The sequence below is a fragment of the Podarcis melisellensis genome (assembly GCF_964234715.1).
Source record: "Podarcis melisellensis genome assembly, chromosome: 5".
In the NCBI taxonomy this organism is placed as follows: Eukaryota; Metazoa; Chordata; class Lepidosauria; order Squamata; family Lacertidae; genus Podarcis; species Podarcis melisellensis.
Genome location: NC_138537.1, coordinates 28,074,929 through 28,097,302, shown reverse-complemented (window position 1 = coordinate 28,097,302; position 22,374 = coordinate 28,074,929). Strand labels below are relative to the sequence as shown.

At 42.6% G+C, this 22,374-nt stretch overlaps 1 long non-coding RNA gene across 1 annotated transcript; it reads right to left on the bottom strand.

Moving 5' to 3' along the window:
* Positions 1-282: 282 nt before the first annotated feature.
* Positions 283-9,775, bottom strand: LOC309369663. The gene is made up of 2 exons (XR_014168237.1): positions 9,069-9,775; positions 283-827 (listed from the first exon to the last, which is right to left on the bottom strand). It is a non-coding gene; the product is annotated as an uncharacterized lncRNA (long non-coding RNA).
* Between the last annotated feature and the right edge of the window lie 12,599 nt (positions 9,776-22,374).

Sequence of the window (22,374 nt, the reverse complement as noted above, 5' to 3'; positions counted from 1 at the left end):
CAATGACACCACAGTGGCTCAAAACTCCAGTGCATATAGATTATAATCCTGTTCATGTAAATAATAATAATAATAATAATAATAATAATAATAATAATGTATTTATACCCCACCCATCTGGCTGGGTTTCCCTATCAGACTAAATAGCTGGAAATATATTGTTATAATATTGTTATAAATGTATCGCTTGTTTATTTCCAGGGCAAGAATTTCACTTGGCTATTATGAATGAGTCCACGACTGAAACTCAAGCAAACAAATCAGATTTAATACAAACACTAGTAGTTGTAAAAGGAGGCCTTTATTTGGCTAACTTCATATTCATAACTGCATTGAATATATTAATAATCAAGGCTGTGAGACAGAACTCTAAAATGGTGAAGGAAGTGAGATACTTCCTCCTATGCCATCATCTTCTCTGTTGCTCTTTATTCTGTTGCTCTGGCATGGTGTCCAACACGATACAAACATTTAAAGTGCAACAATTCTGGATCTGGATCACCTTTGGAGTACAAACAGCAATTGCAGAAGCAGTGCTGGTAACGCTGGCTTTGATGACAATTAACACTTTCTTAGCAGTTTGCTGGCCTTTGAGATACCTGGCCTTTGTACACTTGGTGAAACGCAGAGCCATAGCTTGTGTTTGGGTCGGAACACTCCTCAAATCTGCATGCTTGATCATTGTGGAACGTACGGAAGGAGATCCAAGCGACATATATGCAGCAGAGCCCTCTTGCCCAACTATTCTGGGTAGTGATTTTGCCAAAATAACCGGAAGTATTCTCATTTTGCTTCTTGCAGCCATCATGGTAACTGCTTATTTTCTCCTGTGGAGAGAAGGAAAGCTGAGCGGTCATTTTAACTGTTCAAATAAGAAGGCCAGAAAAACAGTCATTATTCATGGTGTACAAATGAGCTTCCATATTCTTCCACCCTTAATCTTGACAGCCATCGGAAAAGGATCAGAACATGTTCTGATAAAATTTGGAGCTTTTGTTGTTTTCTTATTTGCACAAAGCTTCAGCCCTGTGGTTTATGGGCTGCGGAACAAAGAACTTCTGGACAAGATATGTATCAGACGAGGAAGAAATCAATACAGTAACTACTTGGTAAAGTACAATAATTACCCACCCCAACTTCAGATGGTAGAAGGTTCAGCAAATGGGAGGACTGTTTCTCAGTGTGGTGCAGATGCACTTTCAAGTCAGCATTAGCCTTCATTAAACCATATCACACATCAAGGGATAATTCAACTCACACAACTGCATATACCAACCTATTATATTTAAAACCAGATTTTCAGCCCCAAAGCTAGCACCTTGAGTGCTATATTTTTGCTTTAAAGTTTAAAGGGTAACTCATGGAAAAGCCACAGCAGAAGAAGTAAAGGAAACCATGGAAAAGAGAGACGGCAAGGCTCTGCCAGACAGGCTACTAGAAATGGTACACTCTGGAATCTCTAGTACAGTCGTACCTTGGAAGTCGAACGGAATCCGTTCCGGAAGTCCATTTGACTTCCCAAATGTTCAGAAACCAAAGCGTGGCTTCTTGAAGCTCCTGCAGCCAATTGGAAGCCACAGAAGCCCCATCGGACGTCCGGCTTCCAAAAGAACGTTCAAAAACCATAACACACACACTGAGGTTTGTGGAAGGAGAGGATGCAGTAGAAGACACTTCCTCATCATAATCCCAATAGTTGCCCACCAGGGTAGTATTAATGCTGCTTTTTATCTCTTTCCCTTGGCAGCCTGTAACCCCACCTGAGCACTAACAGGTTTGAAAACCAGCATGTTCATGAAAATTTCAGCAGTTCAGCCAATGGCATAGGAACAAATTTCAAAAACATCAAGTCAGGTTTCTTGCAGCTAGGAAGCTTCCAAAGAATGCAGCCAGCACATACTACAGCTTCCGCCACCTTTTGACAGATTTTCTACATATGCTCTGTGCATTGATTTGATATTTCATATATATTTATTAACCATGATAAACTATGAGAGTTATTCAGAGGCTTGCTTTGGTGCTAGTATGATTCAGATGTGTGAAACATTCTTAAAAAATGTTTTAGGGCCTGGTTAAAAATGGAATGCAGCTAGTTTTGCCCCAGCCTGATGATCACTGACTTGTGATAATGCAGAAATAAGTTTTTTCACTGGTAGCCCTGGTGTTGTGAAATGCACTCAATGCTGAAATGCAACAGGTCCCTTCTTTACTGGCATTCTGCTCGCTTTTGAAGACTCACCTGTTTGCACAGGCAGTCCCTGATTTCTTCACCTCAGTCTCCTGTATTAATTGCAGCAATGTTTTAATCAGATTGTTCTATTGTGTGTTTTGATTAGAGATGTTTATATTTTGATAGGACTGTTTCACTGTGTATTTTAATCATGGGTTTTGATACCATAAAGTTTGTGCAACTGGTTTTTACATTTTGCGAGATCATTTTGCATTCTGCAAGAGGGTTTCTCCTTCAAGGGCCAAAAACATCAGAAGCCCACTCCACAGTAACTCAGAGCAGTCTTTCAGTGTGGCTGCCCCTCAATTACTTTCCAGAAACAATTTAAGACCTGTTTTTTCAACAAGCTTTTCCAGCTACACGAAAAAATATCTGTCTTAGATAATTTTGTACTGTTTCAAAGCCTATATTTAGTAGTTTTTAAACTACTTTTTGTTGTTTTTGTTGTATATTTGTAAATTGCCTTGAGACATATGAGAAAGGAAATAAATAAAATAACAATAATGGTAACAATGATAATATAGTCTGTTTCTTATTTAGCCCACAGCCAAACAACCTAATGGTGCTCTCCTGAGGTTAAATTGCTACTTTGACCTCCTTGAAAAGGGGAGTTGTTCTTAAAAAAAAAAAAAATCTAGTGGAGCCATTATTTTTCCAGCTTGGGACAACTGATTCCGACACAGTTACCCAGGTATCATTGCCTCTATGTGACGCCATTTCCCTCGCATAAAAATGTGACAATGCGAAGTCTGTTGTTAGGCTAGCACAGGCTTCCTCAACCTCAGCCCTCCAGAAGTTTTGAGACTACAATTCCCAGCATCCCTGACCACTGGTCCTGCTAGCTAGAGATCATGGGAGTTGTAGGCCAAAAACATCTGGACGGCCGAGGCTGAGGAAGCCTGGGCTAGCAGACCTCCATTCTTGATAAACTTCATGACCTTATATCAAAGAAACCCATGACCTCATATCAAAGAAACTGTGCTTTTTACATGGTTGAAACATTCCAAGTCAATAAACTTGGAGCAATACTTTTTAAAAACTCTGCACATTCCTCTTGCGATGGGTGCTCGGTCCACGAACCATACCATTTCATGCGATTTCAATAATACAGTGGTACCTCGGGTTAAGAACTTAATTCATTCTGGAGGTCTGTTCTTAAACTGAAACTGTTCTTAACCTGAAGCACCACTTTACCTAGTGGGGCCTCCAGCAGCTGCCACACCACCCCTGTGCGATTTCTGTTCTCATCCTGAAGCAAAGTTCTTAACCAGAGGTACTATTTCTGGGTTAGCAGAGTCTGTAACCTGAGGTACCACTGTATGCGTAAAAGTAAAGTTTGGCTAGGAACATCTCACGTTTCTTATGTAAATGTGTATAAAGCAGCCCCATATGGGGTCAGACTGTCCACCTACTTTGCTCTTGTCTACAGTGACTGGCAGCTGCTTTCCAGGGGTTCTGCAGTGTGGTGGGCCAGTGCTTGGGACGGGGCAGAATTGGGGAGCATTGAGGGCTGGGCTGCATAGGTGCACTAGTGAGGCCAATCCACCGCTGCTGCTTGCCCTTGCCACTAAAGTTAAAGGTAAAGGGACCCCTGACCATTAGGTCCAGTCGTGACCGACTCTGGGGCTGCGGCACTCATCTCGCTTTATTGACCAAGGGAGCCGGCATACAGTTTCCGGGTCATGTGGCCAGCATGACTAAGCCGCTTCTGGCAAACCAGAACAGTGCATGGAGCGGTACCTATTTATCTACTTGCACTTTGATGTGCTTTCGAACTGCTAGCTTGGCAGGAGCAGGGACCGAGCAACGGGAGCACACCCCGTCACAGGGATTCGAACCGCCGACCTTCTGATCGGCCCTTGCCACTACCCTACCCCAAACCACCACCCAGGTAGGCTGCAGTTATACCAGGGGCAGGACAGCAACTCCTCACTGCACTGGCTGCTCCTGGGTTTCGGACAGGAGTCTTTCTCCGTACCCGGAGATACCAGGAAATGAAACTTTTGACTTCCTGTATGCAAAGCTTGCTCTCTACCACTGAGCAATAGCATAACCTCCAATGTTCCTCAGATGAAAACAGAGACATTTCTCACTCCCTCACAACTGAGCCTCCTCGACCCCCAACATTTTTGCCTCTCCTGTGCTGGGCCTTTCTGTAATTATGGCTCAGGAAAAAAGCAACAGTCTGCCCTGAGTGACACCAGCCATTATGTTTAATGTGTCACTTTGAGGGGGGGGGAGAGGGGAATCGCTTATGTGTTCATTTCCTAGGCCTCAGCCTCTGACTCTAGGATGAGTCAGCGGAGCTTTGCAGGGCCTTTGGTATCTATGAGGCGCCACCTCAGAGAATTATGTTAGCTGTGATTGCAACTGGAGCAGAGAAGAAAGAAAGAGATAGTATGGGAACAGGTGGAAATTAGATTGACGAGGGGAAGTACTGAAGGCCGGCGCAGATTAGAGTGAAATTATGCTTTACATCTGACACGTTTGTCAGGGAGCAACAGCAGATGTAATAAACATGAAGCGTTTAGCCATTGTTCTGATAGCAGTTTAGAAATGAAAGCAGGATGCATAAACCGGAGAGACGGAACTGTTGTCTGGAAAAGTTTATTATGACTCTCTGCAAAAAGGAAGCAAAGTAAAGCCACTCCTTGATTGTAGTAAGGAAGGACAAGGCTATGAAAACCTGATCCTAGAATTACATCCAAGAGATGCCATGATATTCAGACACAGCAGCGTTTTCCAGTTTTCCTGCACTCGGGATTATTTCTACATCAGGTAGTGTGCTGAAGAACCCCTTGCAACTGACAAGGCATTTGATAAATTTCACAACTTGTTTTATGCACATTGCAGACCCTCCAAGTGCCCCTATTTTCCCAGGACGTCTCTGATTTAGAGAAGTCTTCTCGGTTTCTGATTTGATCCCACAATGTCCCACTTTTCCTTAGGATGTCCTATTTTCATTGGAGGGTATGGAGTTATCTGACCCCTGAGCTGTCTGAAGGGAATCCTGTATAAAGAAGTTTTGTTAATGTTTTATTATGTTGGAAGCTGCCTAGAGTGGCTGGGGAAACCCAGTAAGATGTGTGGGGTATAAATAGTAAAATTATCATTATGGAACAGAACGTCTCTATTTTCATAAGATAAATGTTGGACGGTATGACATTGGACCAAAATGTGATACACGCTTTAAGAAAATAAGATGCACCTTGTAGCATAATAATAATGAATAAAATAAATCAATCCCAGAAGATCTCAGTGACCAGGTCATCTCCGAACAAGCTTTTCATTTTAGAATTTCACTGACAAACCCACAAAAGAACAAGGTCAAAAGAATAGTGACAGCATTATCCTCCATACCTGTGCATTAAGTATATATCCTCTGCTAAGATCCACACACCTTTTATGTAATTACACATGACTCGTGAAGTGTAGTATCTACCTTACCTGCTCGGCCTCATTTAGTGGCTACTGCAGCTTTTAATGAGTGAATGTAGGTAAACGGTTAATACAGAATTTGTTGCAACACATACAAAAACCATCCTCTACTCCTCCAAATTGCCCAATTTAAAATAAAGAAAAAAGAAACACAAAACAATTGAGTAAAAAAATGAGATATATATTATAGAAAGAGACTCTCTGTTGCTTGCTCTCCCTTTCTCTGCCTCTCTCTGTCACAGAACAAATAAACAATAAGCTCCTCACAGGAGGAAACACTCCAGAGTTGCTTCTCTGGCCTTCAGGGTAACGCCTGAACAGCAGTCTGAAGAGTGATAAGGCAGAGTGACCCCACCTGCAGCAGATCAGTCTTCACAAGAGGAGAAGGCACTGATGAGAACCAGCTGACTCTGGCCTTCTTAAACAGAGCTCTCAGCAGCAGTCAGATGCTGGAAATGTCTGTTTTTCTTGGCCCCACTTTGCTACGTCCTGCTGGACCCGTGACTCTACGTCATCTGGACTGGACCCTTAGTTCTGTGACCATCCGGATTCCCTGACCTCTGGGCTGTCGGACTTCACATATGGATTCTGCTCTCAGGCAAAGGTCCCTCAGAGACTCCTAGCTCCTGATTCTCAGCAACAGAACTTGGACGGGCTACGAAAAATGGCTCTGAGCACCCTCATAACCAATATATGGTTCTGATATAAGCTAACTGTGTTGTTTTGTTTTATACAGTGGTACCTCGAGTTACATATGCTTCAGGTTACAGACTCTGCTAACCCAGAAATAGTACCTCTGGTTAAGAACTTTGCTTCAGGATGAGAACAGAAATTGTGCTCCGGCGGTGCGGCAGCAGCAGGAGGCCCCACTAGCTAAAGCGGTGCTTCAGGTTAAGAACAGTTTCAGGTTAAGAATGGACCTCTGGAACGAATTAAGTACTTAACCCAAGGTACCACTGTGCTGGCCTTCTGATTCCAAACAAAATTATATTTCAGAAAGGCAGAACCCTTCAGAACACAAGCCTACAAATTTAGGAGCTGCTTCTTTTCTTCCCAGTCACCAAGATCCACCAACTGGTTGCAACCAGTTTATGGTGAACATCACATTTGCTCTGAGACTTCTTAAAGAGGCAACAAACTATTCCCATGGCTGGGCTGCCACACAGAGCTGCTTTCAAAGCATCCAAGTCTCCTCCCATATCTGCTACAGCAGCTGTAGGCCTCCTAGCAAGTGAGGGAGGAAGATCTCTACTACTAGGGCTGATTTTTGGGCAGCCCCATCAGTTCCAGTACATGGCTTTTCAGCTCAGAGACACATGGGAGGGAAGCCCTTTGCCACAGCTATGCTTTTGGATTAGGACTGGCTGGGTGGCGCTGAGAGATGATTGGCCAGAGACCAGGAGATTGACAGAATGCTTCGGTAAGTTCAAGGACGTATAAAATAGGTGTGAGGCAGCAAAGAGTGTGTGCCTTTGAGATTCTGATCATCAAGAAATGCCTGTCATTCTGAAAATCGCATATATACTGTAGTGCAAAAAGAGTTCACTTCTCAGTAAAATCCTGTTGCAAATTTTTGTGGTTTCAGGGCTAGCACCATGTTTGAGCAGTGCAGGGATCCTGGAAACTGGCCAAAAATCCTTGAGGCTGAAAAATATCTGCTGTGCAGGTTTTCTTTCTGTAATACAGGCTGCTGACGCACAACAACAGCTGACACATTTCACTAGTGAAACGCACCTGGCAAACTCAAATAGTAAGGAAGCCAAGCAGAAGTTTTAAAAGTGCAAATTCAAATTATAATAGCCCTAAGCATAAAACAAGCGACGCGGGTGGCGCTGTGGGTTAAACCAGAGCCTAGGACTTTCTGATCAGAAGGTCGTGGTTCAAATCCCCGCAACGAGGTGAGCTCCCGTTGCTCGGTCCCTGCTCCTGCCAACCTAGCAGTTCGAAAGCACGTCAAAGTGCAAGTAGATAAATAGGTACCGCTCTGGTGGGAAGGTAAACGGCATTTCCGTGCGCTGCTCTGGTTCACCAGAAGCGGCTTAGTCATGCTGGCAACATGACCCGGAAGCTGTACGCCGCTCCCTCGGCCAATAAAGTGAGATGAGCGCCGCAACCCCAGAGTCGGTCAAGACTGGACCTAATAGTCAGGGGTCCCTTTACCTTTACCTTTAAGCATAAAACAGTACAGTATCCCTGTACAAATGGGGTTGGCCAGGGCAGTGGGAAAGGAATAAGAGAATTGGGTGGTTGCACATGCACAGAGAACAGTGCCCAGAGGAACCTCTAGAGAGAAGGTTTGTGGGTGTCGTATCTGGGAAACATGGTAGGTTTGCCTGAAGCAATTTGTTGCCATCCTATTGACTAGACTGAGCAATTCTGAACAGGTTAGTGTTGATATCATTATGAGAATCCTCCTAATATGGAGCTTTTAAATAAAGGAGGACAAGCACAGGGAAATTTTAATTAAAGGGTACGAAAGCTGAATAGGTGTGGTACAACCAAACACCCGCAAGCTGGTGTGACGTCAGTGCTTTGTTGTGTACAAACAGGGATAGAGCAGCTCAAATACCTCAAATGGCCCCGACAACCAGCCTCCCTCCTATTTACTCATCTTCCTATTTCTTTCTTTTAATCATTTTCTCTCTCCCTGCCTTGCCCACATTCTTCCCTTAGAAGAGCTAAATGGTCATTTGTAAACATGGTGGGTTAGAGATAAAGGGTGAGTTGGGCATTAGGTGGACCCACTAATACATTAATAGGATGCCTTTTCTGACTTCTCTTTGTATTTCAAAAACTAATGAAATACAATTCAAAGAAAAACAATGCATTATACACCTGCAAAGTCTTCCATGTTAGGATGTACCTACTCAGAAGGCTGACCCCGTTCCCTAGGTTTCTTCTCTTTCTTAATTTTATACTCCACCTTTCCTTCCAAAGGAACCCAGGCTAGCAAAAAACAAACAATAAATCTATGAAATAGCTGTACTGAAAAAGGCTCGTCAGCAGGTGCCAAAGGAAAACAGAGATGGGGGTTTGTCTAATATTTAAGAGAACGGGGTTCCAAAGGGTTAGATGCAGAAATATACTCAGAGTCCTGTAGTGATTTCATGCTCTTTATTGCAGTTTGTAAAACAGTGATTGAATTGCCCCCCAAAACTCAGGCTATTATATACATTATTTACAAAGTGAGTCCCGTCTGATTGGCTGATTCTGCTTCCTTCCTGGAGCCTGATTGGTCTTTTCCTGCAGACCAATCAGTTGTTGCATTCTAGGATCCTACTTGCCTATTGTTCTAGGATCTAAGCTTAGTACATAACAGATGCCATGACAATAAAGGCCCAATTCCTATATGGTGTAGAACCGACCTCCTGAGAAGATGTTATCTGCAGGAGGCCCTCACCTGCAGGGCGCACTGATGGACTGGCTATAGAAGAGGTGAGACAGTCTTTCTGGTGAGATGGTCTTTCGGCCGTCTAGATCTACCTTTCCCTCATGCATTAAAACGGGGGTGGGGAACTTTTTTCAGCCTGAAGGGCACATTCCCTTGTGGAGAACCTTCTGGTGACCACGTGCCTGTGGTGGGAGGGGGCACAGGCAAAAGTGGCTGGAGCAATGGCTGTAATGCTTATCTTTCTACAGTCAGCTACATTCCAACCATGCAGAAATAAGGTTTCTATATGCTTTCACATCTACATCTTCAGCAAGAGCCATTCACGGTTCAATGGCATATTCCAAACAGATAAAGACACTGGAGGGCTGCGTTTGGCCTCTGGGCGTGAGGTTTGCCGCATGTATATTCAAAGCGAGATCATCTGGACAGGTGCTGTTAGCAGTTCCCCAGGTTACAGAGGCCCAACTGGCCTCTGCTAGAAGGACAGATACACGGCCTACAATGAAAGCACACACTTGCACCCCAAAAGTTTCCTCTCTTAGTACTACAATTCCCAGCATCCCTGACAAACTGTACATCCCAGGATGCTTTGAGGCAAGTAATGTGCTTTGAATGGATGTGCTTTGGTCCTGTGCTATGGAACACTCTTCCAGCAGGGATTTGGTAGGCATTGTATTGAACCAGAAGCTCTGCAAACACCATCTTGGTAGTCAAAACAACCCCACCATTAATTGATAGTTGTAGCTTTGAGCTCATATATGTTTAGCTTATATCAAAGCAAATGAATATAATTGGCTTGCTTTGATGTCATCCTTATCTTTGGGCTTGGGGTGCTGGTCTGTAAGCCCAGAAAGGGGAATTATCTGTAAGATTTGGATATTTGCCACCACACGCAGGAGGGAGGAGAGAACCCAGAACGATGGTGTGCAAGCCCTTATATAGACTTTTGAAATTGCCCACCCTGTAACCCACCCCACAAGACATCGTACATACATCACAAAAGGAGGCGGTCTACAGCAGAAATACATCACAGGAGGCAGTCTACAACAGAAATCCTGTCTGCCAGGATACCTCATAATGGTCACTGATTGATTTGCCTGGGCAGCTTGGCCATTCTTTTATGATGGTAAATACTCCAGTTCTTGAATCCAGGTCACAGGCTCACCCTATTCATACACACAAATACTCTCTTTAAGACAGGATTTGTAAGCAAAAAGACAATGGGAAGGCTTTCCCCATCCCCCCCTTACTGCGGAGGAATATTTGGGGTTACTGGGAGAGTCAGAATGGCTTCAGGATTGCTCTCCTGTACTATTTCAGACACGTTTATATAGTTATGTATTTGTTTGCCGTGTACATTTATGAACATTTATTTTATATTTGAGACCTTAGAATTCTTAGAACACTGTGGAATGGAGCATGAGAGGCCGGGGCAGGGGTGGGGGAGTGCTGAATTTTAGCATCACACAGGGTGGCACTGAGTTTTGAGAGCCCAAAGTCCGCCAGTGCTGTGGCAACACAGCAGTGGGATGCCCTATCAGCTGGTACCATTAGGCAGTTTCAAAGCTCCTGTAGTTCTGGGATCTCGAGCAATAAGGCCATCAGGCTTCCATGGCCCCTGGACACAGCCCACAGCAATCCACACTGTTCTATAATTTTGAGGGCCAAGGAGGCATGAGGGGTAAGCTGGCATACTTACTCATATGTAAATCCACAGCTGAAATGGCCCCAGCTTGTCATTCACACTACTTCACGTGCCAAAGCAATCTTGCAGCAAGTCCTCGTGTTTCCCCTCTGCTCCCAGAGTGTGTTTTCCATGCGTGAGATTTATCTGAGGAAGTGAAACACTTGCAGTGAGCGGTGTGTGTGATGTAGCCAGCTGATGTTCCTAAAATGAAAAACATTCATAAAATGAAGACGGAATTGGGGGGGGGGGGAATTATGGGCGACTATTTCTTAAGAATCTGACCCTCCAGCTCATCTGGGCTTTTTACATGCTTGCTGTAGAAACTGCAAGTCCCCTATTTGAACACCAGGAGGCTCAGAAACACTGCACAGCAGCCATGAGAGGAGGCTGCGAGCAGAGTTTGTGCACCGGATGCAGAACAGCTGGGCCTTGGGCCTCAGAGTGACGGCCCACAGTCGCCTTGCCTGCTGCTCTTGCTTCTGCAGGGACAGGTCAGCGTGGGAAGAGCTGTGCCGAAACGGTTTGCTCAAGCTCATAGTAAAATACTAGGCTTTTTAAAAAAGGTTGATTGTACAGGGTGTATGTGTACTATTGTACAGGATACACATTCAGAAGAAATAGCGAGCAGGCATTGTATGAATGAGATATGGGAGATATGGGAGAAGTGATGTAAATTATGTGGGGACGATTCAGTTGTGAGTGCTGCAAAGACCCCTTCTCTCTTTTTGGATCATTCCTTCTGGGTCTGTGAGGGTGGGCCTGGACTGACCTTACGATTTGTTGCTGGGCGGCAATGTTTCGTTTCTGATAAGCTGTGCTTCTTGGGGTTTTAATTTGCTGCTGTTTGGACTAGTGTTGGGCTGAAATCTGTCCTCCAAATTTGTCTCTCATGATACAGTTGTCTCCTGACCATTTGGCACTTGCTCCTTGCAGGCATTGTTCATGCATTCATTGAACATGCGAGTGCGGCACAGAATCAGGCTCTGCCACAACCTACACAAGTTCAAATGAACCCTTGTAGAAGCCCCCCTTGCCTAATGTGGAACTTTCCTCTGTAGGCTTTCTTATGAATGTGCATAGGATGGAAGGAGGCCCGGTCTCCCCCCCCCCCGCCACACACGCACACACCTGTACACATTAATTGAGCATGCAAGGAGCAAAGTGCAAACTACTTCTGCTAGCCCAAGAGATGGATTTGTTCTTGGCGGTGTTATGTTGGTAATGTTGCTGGAAGACCCACGGTATACAAAAGTATAGATGTGTCAGAGAATTGGAAATCTTCAAGTGTGAATTTCAGTTCTGTCTTTTAAAAGGTAATTTAAGCTGCCAAGTATCGTTTTGAACAAGATGCTGCTGGGGCCTTCCGTCTGTGACTTGCATTCTGAAAACCCACGTATCTTGACAGGTGCGTCGAATGTCTTTTCTGTAGCTGTCAACCTCCAGGCCTGCCGCGCGAGTTTCAGTACATCTGCTCTACTCGCAGCAGCATATTCTGTATGGCAGAACCTCCCAAGAAGCATGAGGTTTATTTTAATGAGTATGTTAATACCTAGGAGAAATCAGGCTGGATTATAATATTTTATTAGATTGCTTTGAAAAGGCAAAGCAAAGGAGAAGACAGAAAAAAGCTGGGAAGCTACCACCTCACCTTTCTGTCTAGGGTGCAAGCAACTGGGGGTGTGATTGTTAGGCCCAAACTAAACATGGTTTTCACCCTTGCAGAAAGTGGCAGCATGAGAAGAAGGTGCTGTACTCATTTTGCCCAAGGATGCATCTTCCTAAAATATGTTAGCTATGTATGGGTCTTCTTCATTCCTCCACTGAACAATATAGAAACAAGAAGGTGGGCTACGCTGAGAATTCTTACCCCTAGTGTTGCACAATCCTTACCTGACATTCGCTCATACAGCATGAACATCTGTAGTGATGGGCCTTTGTGCTTACGTACATATGGAGGCTTCCCTGGAATCTCAACCCTGAACAATCAGGCTATATTTAATTCCTGAGGGATGGCTCAGTTGGTAGAGCATGAAACTCTTAATCCTAGGGTTGTGGGTTCGAGACCCACAGGCAAAAAAAAATTCCTGCATTTCAGGGGTTTGGACTTGATGGTCCTACTGATCCCTTCCAACTCTACTATTCTATGATTCTAGGGGATGCCGTCATGTGTGTAACTAAATGTGTGAAGGCCCCCTTGCTTCAGATATTTGTGTTGTGTGCACAGATGTCGAGGGAAGAGTTTGCAGTGTTGGAACAGGGTATTCTGCATGGCCTATCTCCTCCTTAACTGTTCAACAGTGGAGCCAAGAAAAAAGGCTGAATAAGGCTAATGGCTTAAATCCCAAATAAGCTTCTACCGGCAGGAATTTTACCAATGTGAAGATCTGGCCACAGAATTCTACCAGTGGATTTTGTCAGTCTCCCCTACAGCCCTTATGCCCCTCAAAAATCAGAAAGTTTAAGTTTGTTCAATTATAGTTGACTGGGAGGCATTGTACAACATGCTCACTTCCCCCAAAGCCTGGGCTTTTTGAGAGATTGAAAGTGATGGAAATATGCAATGGTAAGGCCTGGGTAACACTTGCTTTGACGCAATGTCATCTAGCATAAACAGAACGTCTGGAAGCACCCATGAATTTTGAAGATGTTCCATCAGCCCTCTTTACCCACACATTCTCATTCACTTCATTGCCAGTAAGTGGCTACTGGTGTTTTCCTCTGTAAAGTATTGCAAATCTGGTGTTGCTTCTGAGGAAATCAGTGAGCCTGCATGTGGTAAACATCTCTTTGGTAGTGTCCTTCATCTTCCGGTAAGGTTGCATAAGGTGTTTAATATCCTTTCATGAGACAAATTGGTCAAAAGTAGGACAGGCGGTTCCTACAATTGGGAAAGGATCTGGTTTGTGGCCTATGTAGGGGCGTGGAAGTGGAGCCTGGTGTGTTGGTGCCAATGACAGCTCACTTCTAGGGTAGGGTAGGGGCTGGTTTTGGCAGTGCCATGTTCTCTGACCTCAGTCCTCCCTTGAACTTTGAGGAGGACGATGATCAGGAGAGGGTGCCCCTCAGTGAGTTGACATTCCACACTGCAGGACCTTCTTGGACAGAAGATAAGTTGGCTTTCCAAACTCACCAGGTATATATTGCATTCCCCATCACCCCCACCCAGTAGGAGCCAACTTCTGCAAAATCAGAAGTTCAGTTCCTCAAACTTGGGTCCTCAGCTGTTGTTGGACTACAACTTCCACCATCCCTAGCTAGCAAGACCAGTGTTCAGGGATGGTGGGAGTTGTAGTCCAACAACATCCACGGACCCAAGTCTGAGAAACCCTGCTTTAAAAACACAGCCCCCTCGTCGCCACCAACGGCAGGACCTAACCAGCCAGCTTTGGAAAGGCACCTGTAACTTTCTGAGGCAAGAGCTCTCAATTTAAGTGGTCCTCACCAGAGTGTTCTGTCCAGGGTCCTGACAGGCTTTGCCTTGTGGGATGTGGCCCTTCCTAGCTGAATGTGATCTACCATTACCAAGAAATGCTTCTGCTGATGTCAGCTTTCCCCTGTCAACCTCAAACCAGGACCAGACAAAGAAAGGCATCTCCTTTGCTCTTGTAGCATGCTTGACATATTCTTTCTGTAAATTGCTTTATTTAAAATTGCTTTATTTATGAAATAAAAATAATAATGTTTTGTGTAAATAAACTTTTAAAAATAATAATAATACCATGTTAATTTTATGTGCTGTATAGCAAAAAAAAAAAAAAGATGAACTGAAATATTTGATTAGAGGGCAGATTTGATAATTCATAATGTCATGGGTTCTGGGATGGGGGGAGGATCACCTCAAATCCCATAGCATTCATATTCCCAGCAATGACCACAAACGACACAGGATGGACCCGTAAAGCAGTACATGTTTTATTTCCCTTCGGTTTACAGCACTAATGAAAATAGTACTCGGTATGTAATGAATCAACAGAAGTGTAAACTAGGGGCATGATCCCCTTCTTGGCTTCCAGAATCAATCAACAGTAGCCCTTTTCTATAAGACTTATGTCTTACCAATCTGGCCTTTGCATATGTCTTTTCCAGGATTCTTTCATCACCCCTGCCTGCCTGAGTTGGTTGGAAAAGAGTCACGGCTACAGCGTGCGCCTTGAGAACTACAGCCATTGCGCCTAGTTATCCCCTAGGTAAGTACGGGTGCTTGGCTCCCTGCAAATCTCTCTATCCCTCCAGGGTCTCTCTTTTCCTTCCTCCTATCCAGCCTCGTTCCCATAGTGCTCTCCACCCCCACCCCCCGCTCCTCAGAAAAAAACCGTGTGAGTCGATTAGGCTGGGAGATAACAATCAGCCCAAAGTCATCCAGTGAGCTTCATGGCTAAGTGCAGATTTGAACCCAGAGCTCTCCAGCCCCAGTCCAAAACTCTAAACGCTACACAGTGCTTTCCCTTCCTCCCTCCCTCTTCACTAATTCATCCCCATTAATTACTGGATTTTTAATTTTTTTTAAAAAAATGATCTTAGTATGGGGGTATGGATATGAGGATTGTTATGATGAATTCTCGCACTTAATAATTCTTGCACGGGTCTGATACAGAACAACATCAGATGTTTCATACGGGCCTTGATCACCTTGAGACTGACTGGATTGTCCTTGGCGTTACACACAATAGTACAAGAGGGCTTTTCATTAAAATAAATAAGCGGGGAAAGAGTCCTTTAAATGAAAACCGGTATTGTAATTATACATAGTCTGTGAATATGTGAATTCTGCTGCTGCTGCTAGCAGACAATAGCGTAAAACTGTACATTAGCATAGCCATATGCCAGCCATTATTTTTCTTCTCTAGATGCAAAATCTGCCCTTGCATATAGTCCCTATTTTTGAAATGTTAGCTGAATATACTGCGATAAGCCTGTCAAGGGGGAAAGACCACAGTTTGTAATAGCCTGTTTGTGTCACGTGTGTTCGTGAGCCCGGCCTCTGTTGTCTCTGGATTGCTTCTGCCGCTGCTTGACTGATGTCATACATTTGAGAAGCACATTTTTCAAATGCCAGCTTTTAGGTCTTTTGAATCTCAAGCAATAAACCCAGCGACACAATGTACAAAATTTGAAGAAGAAAAAAGTATTAAGGGGGATTTTAAAAAGGCAGAGAATTTTATTCCACTTATAAAAGAGCCATAAACAACGGGAATGATGTTCTGAGAAGGTGGGACCATTTTGACTGGAATTCTATGAAATATTTATTTGCATGGCGGTCTTCAGTTATTTAAGTGGCAATTGTTCGTAATTGACAATATAGATTGCAAGCAATGACCTCTCGTGACTAGCTCATGAATAAATGTGTTGAGGATGCGGCTGCATTTATTGTTAAGCATTTCTTTTGGGGTTACAGAAATATGTACCCAAACCATGTTTGCCTATTGAATTAATCTCCCATAAATAGTGTGGATGCATCAGGAGCTAATGTAGCATTAAACAGATCTATAACATTCAAGGAGAATTTCCCAATAAGGTCAGAAATATATTCAGCTGTTTTTTCCAGATTTCAGCAGCTCTCAATTTTGTGTGTTACATACAGGAGAGGGAGAGTTAAGACCTGCTTAAAAGAAAAGTGGCATGCCGTAGAAAGAAAGGATCTTGTCCTTATATAGCCAGGCAGGTACGTTTCAGATGTTTGTTTTTCCTTTTAACTAACACTTCAGCCTTAAGGGACTGCAGCAGTGGCCGTAGCCAGCTGTTCTATCCCTCCCTAATTTCCCCCCTTGGGGAGATGCTGGCATTGAATACGAAGCAGAAGACCCTCTCACATTCTAGGCACCGAAAAAGAAAAAAAGTGAACCAATCCACCTTTTTATTCTTTCACTCCTTCCATCTTACATATTTAATGCATTTCATATTTTTAAAAAAATAATAATAATTCTCACAGACTCGGTCTAGAATAATACCAGTCTTATTTATGCAGTGAAACGTGTTATTGATCTTAACAACAAAACTCAAGAACCAAGACCAAAAGCATCAGTGCCTGTTTAGAGGTGTTGAAGTATAGTGTTTTTAATTTAATTCAATGTTGTTGCTTTAAAAGCTCATTTGGATTTGCAGAATTAAAAATTGGACCATTAAGATGTGCCTGTGTTAACCTCCATGATGCCAGGAATCAAGATGTCACAGATGCCGTAGCTAAGGAAAGCCTCTGAGGATAAAAACAAAAAATCCTATCCTGACAATAACAAAAAATAAAAGGAATAAGCATCCCACCCTCTCCATCTTAGCATAAGATGTGCATATACAGGGCATTGCATTTTATTTAGAATTGGTACTGTACTTGCATTCTGATGAGACACTCCTTGTTTCATTTCCTGCCTTTGGTGCTGAGTATGTATGTATATTACTTAAGCCATCTTAGCATTATTTAGGTCACTAGATTTAAGAGCAGTCTCCATAGTCTTTCACTGCCTGATGTGTAGAGCGATGCAGGAGAGCAGCAAAACATTTTCTAATAGGCACTCATCTTATGAGCTCTTAAGGATGGAGCATTTTGTAACGTAATCTGTACAGCAAAATAGCTTCCGTTTATGCCTTGCAGATATATTTAGCTCTAACCTTGCTTGTGGTTAAGCAGGCAGCAACACAGAAGCAGACAGCTGATTCTGCAGCCAGACCCTCTGCGCGCTTGCGATTTTGTCAATACGCTCAGCTTTTCGATAATCCGGTGCAGAATGAGAGTTTAAGCAATGATGATTTCGTCTGTAACATGCTTGGCAATTACGTGCTTAACAACAACAAAAAGCAAATTACACGGGTTAAGAAAAAGACAGCAATAGGGATACATATCTAGGACCTAATACGTACTATATGAAATCTTCTTCCGTCAATAAGATATTTCTGCAGATATTCTTTCCATCCCTCCCTCCAGCGAGTGAAAGGAATCTTCTGCTTTTCTCGGTAGATGGAGACAGCCACTCTGCAGACAGGTTTTGGGTGGGTTTTTTTGCTACAGAATCTGAAATACTTGAGATTGTATCATTGAAGAACATGGAGCTTGACTGAGCAGTGCAGAGTAACGATTCGTCTTGCATCATCAGTTGATGACATTTTTTTCTTTGTTCCCTCCCACCCAGTTGCTCTAAGATTCAGCAGCCGATTTGCAATATCACTTAAACAACATTAATCAGATACTGCATTTAAGGTGAGCGGTTCCTTGCCTCCCGTTTAACCAGATCTGTGCTGCTGTAGTGTGTGCATCATGCTGCTGCTGCAAGCCTAAAATGGCAGGCAGGATTAATGTTGCTTGTGCTGTCTGCATGCTGTGGATACAGAATTCATTATGCCATGCCTAGTATTTCGAATGGGAGTATGTAAATGGTCTGTGTGCCATATCATGTCGTAGTGAAGACTTGGGCTTCCTGATGGGCATAACTATTTAAGCAGCCACCTTTAGCATTCAATTTCATTTTCAGTGCAGTGGGCTGTTAGTTTATCGTCACATTCTAAACCAGCATCAGCTCTATTTTATTTTTTAAAAAATTGGATTTATTTTTTTTTTTAGCGAACTCTGCTTCCAGGTGGGGTCAGTCTTATTCCTCTTGCCTTTACTGCTATTTAAATAATAGATGTTGTATTGTTAATTAATGGCAATATCAAATTTAAAGCCCTTGGAAGCGACATATTTATTATGCAGGCACGTCCAATCTATTTTTAACTCTTACGCAGTCTGCGTGTGTTGTGCAGTGGGCTTTGGCTGCTGAGTTTTTCCTTTTCGACAGGGATAGCACTGGGCTGATTTTCAACAAATGTGACAAGTGGCTTTTGCAGTGGTCAGCTTTGAACCCTCAAAAGGGAAAGGGGGGGAGCAGGAAGCCCTTTGCTGCAGCTTATTAAAAAAAACCACCCACCACCTTGGATGAGGGCATCTCCTCCCTCCCTGACAGAGGCACACACACTTCTGTCCTTCCCATTGATAAGTTCAGCTATCTTGATCACAGTCCATTCAAGCAAGCTGCTTTTTGAAAAGAGCTATTTATTTTATTTTTTTTGAGACGTCTAAGATTTCAGCGTCTCTCCCTCACTTTGTATACAAATGGCTGGGTGCGATGGCGTGCTAAGACTTCATTAAGACATATACACAGGTAGGTGGAGATTTGCATGCTTTTACCTATTCTCGTTCCATGATGCAAGGAAATGAAATAGAACAGAGATCTATTAAACCAGTTTATCCCCCCCCCCAAAGGATCTAGTTCTAAATGTTGTGACTTTGCATGGGTTTCCCTATTTAAAAGCATACATCTATTTTGAAATTAGAAATACCCCGTCTACTAGATAATCAGGGCGTGGCACCGCTTATGCAGCAAAGGCGTTTTTTAAAAGCTTATCGTCCAAAGGATTTTGATCCAGGTTATGAACATGATTAAGCTGTTTGCTAAGATACAAAACTGTAAGTTGTGGACAGAGCTGTGAAATTAAAAAAAAAAAATTAATTTTGCCTTAGGAAGCGGTCAACGTTTGCTATAAACATTTGTCTTATCGTTTATCTTATAAATATTGCGGAAATAAAGTAAGGGCGTATTTCATTATAGTCTTTATTTTCTTCTAAGATGCTGGCTATGTCAAAAGAGAGAAACACCTAAAGATGTCCTTTTCATCTGGAACTCAATATTAATTGTTGAGTCTGGCTTATTTCAAAGGGTTAACAAATTAAAACCAGCCATGTATAGATATGCTAACCTGTGAGTTAATTTTTAAATCATCATGGTGTGACACTGGATATATTTTGGGACATAGGTATTTCATGTTAACATTGGGCCAAAACCAGTTTCCTTGGCAACCAAATCCTGTTAAAGGATGCGGTAGCAGAGATGCAAAGACAGTTATTATTGTTTAATTCCACAATGCAAATTATGATCTCATACTGCTTTTCTGGGTAGCTATAATGCATTAAATGATAGGAGCTTTGCATGTAACAGTAACCTTTCTCTCATCTTGAATTCACTGTTTCAAGCAATGCAACCGTCTTTCTCACAAAAACAACCACACAGTATGAAGTAGTACATCTTAGTGAGACACACGCAGGACATGTATGTGTTCTTAAAATAGTTAATTTCATCTTAGTATTGAACGAACATGGCTGAAATTGTAAGCAGCTGAAAATTGTAATTATGTTTAAATCTCTTTTCTCCATCGTTACATTCAGCAGTAATTAGAGACTTTTTAGTAGACAGAACCTAAAAGAATCAATCAGTTTAACCAACGTTGTGAGATGACAAAGAAGGGGAGAGGGGATAATTTAATATGTGATTTACTGTAACACTAATGCAAGTTCAAATTTATAATATTTCATGAAAAGCAGCTCACGTATAATAGGAGCTGTAAAAACCAAACCTAGGATAAAAGGTATTGTTAATCGTTGCTACACATTTAATATAGCTTATTGAAAACATGGATTCTTTCCTTCAAACTGAAGCACATCTCACTGCAAAGCTATTTTTCTGCATGGTAGCCATTTTCTTTTCATGTCCTTGACTTCGATACTACTAAAGCTGATGTATCGATCGCGATCAACAACAACAGATTCACTGGGTTAATAGAAATACTAAAAGTATAATTCTATTGGACGTTTACATTACTGCAAATCGCAAAGCAATCTTAAAGGTACAATGTTAATTTTCTCTTCTTTCTGAAGATTACCAATTCACTAAAGAAAAATATAATACATCTATTCTAGAGGATGGCTGATAACAGCTGTTTTAGAACGACATAACAGAACAACATTAAATCCAAAATAATGATATTTGATAAATTTCCTAAAGCTAGATTTTCCCATTTTGTTTTTATTAAGTTGCTTCTAAAACAAATTCATTTGAACGGTATTTTTCAGTACAGGGGTTCATGATTTCATTATCTGTAAGTGATTAATTTGGATTACTTATTTTTGGGGATAACTTTTACACATCAGTTCTTTGATGCTTGCATTAACATAATTTATTTCATGCATGGACTTTTAAAAAGTAATTTACTGCCAAGCATATATTATATGTCCATTTATTTTAAGCTTTTGCACAGGAGAGGATGTGAATGATGGTTTACAAAGTATTGCTCTTGGAATTCCCTCTTGCTTCAGTCTAATATGTTTCAGGACGGTGGGTTTTGATTCCTCTCTTGCATCAAAGGAGTATTTTCTCTCTCGTTCTCACTCACCCTGACTCACTCACTCACTCATTTTATGAAGACTAAATTCACACTGCCTTTTTGAGGAAAATAATCAGAAGTTTTCGGCCAGCAATTCCTATGCCAAAAGAGTTGGGTTATTTGCATGGTAGTGGTGGTGCCTTGTGTTTTGTTTAATGATACAAGTGCTCCCTCGTTTGAATATTTAGCATGAATGCTGACTGGCTGTTACAGTGAGGAAAATGCTGTCTTTTGCTATGAGATTTGGAACATACCAACACGTACCCCAAAGACTTACCAGCCATCCTTTCCTCCATTTCAGCCATTTTGGCACACAAAAATGAACAACGCTGCATGGGCTATAGGAATGCATTATTTTCCTCTAAATGGCCATGGGGAGTACACTGGATTTCCAAATGGCCATGGGAATGTATTACAGCAATTGTGAACTGGCTGTTTGCACAGTGATCTTTAGGGATCAACCTCAAATGGCTAAACAGAAAAGCAGTGCCCTTCCAAATGGCCACTGAAATAAATTGAGATGACTGTGGGAGACTGAACCACCATCTGTACGAAACATCAGACAGACCCCCATCAGTCTCCACAAACAACGTGTGTGTATGTGTGCTTACAGCTATCTCCCTTTCTTCTATAATCAGTAAGGTACTAAGAATTCATATAGCACTTGGGTGTCACAGGTATTATCTTAGTAGTCCATGCCCAGCATTGTTTTCCAGCAGTACAGATTTCAGGTGGGTAGTGGGAAGGCTGAGGTTGAGAGAGATGTCTTGCATGAAGTCATTAGTTCAGCTTGCTGTCCTTGAACTTCCCATATCTATCTATGGGAGACAGCCAACTGGGTCCATCTATGAGTGGAATGGACTTGCAGAACTTTACTTTTCTGCCTTCCTCCTGACAGCTCCCCATATCCCGCCCCCGCCCCCCATATGCTCAGGAGGGTTGGGGTGGTGCTGCTGCAATGGGGAGGAGAGGAAGGAGACATGCTCTTGCCTGATGTTAGATCATTTCACCCATATAGCTATAGTGGGTTACTTGCAATCCAGCAATGTGCTTCATAGTTCTCAGAACATAAACAATGCAAATACATGTTCTTCCAAATGGCTTTTGAAATGAAGTGGGATGGGCTGGTGATGATGATGATGATGATGATGTTTAGTATATTGTGCAATCTGTATTTTGTATCCTATATCCTTCACCTCCATAAAAATCCACAGAGATTCTGAATCACCATAGCAGTTCATTCAGGATTGCTTCGGCTCCTGCTAAATTCCCTGTAGGCTTTAGTGCCTGGCATGTCAATAAAATGTTCCGATGCATTCTCATGTATTTGTAAAGATGTTTCCTGCAGGTGATTTTTCAGTATCTCCACCCTCAATGCACTTCAAAGGCCATTCAGATCTCTAATATATGCTCTTCAATGTTTGGTTAAATGCTTTTAAAGAT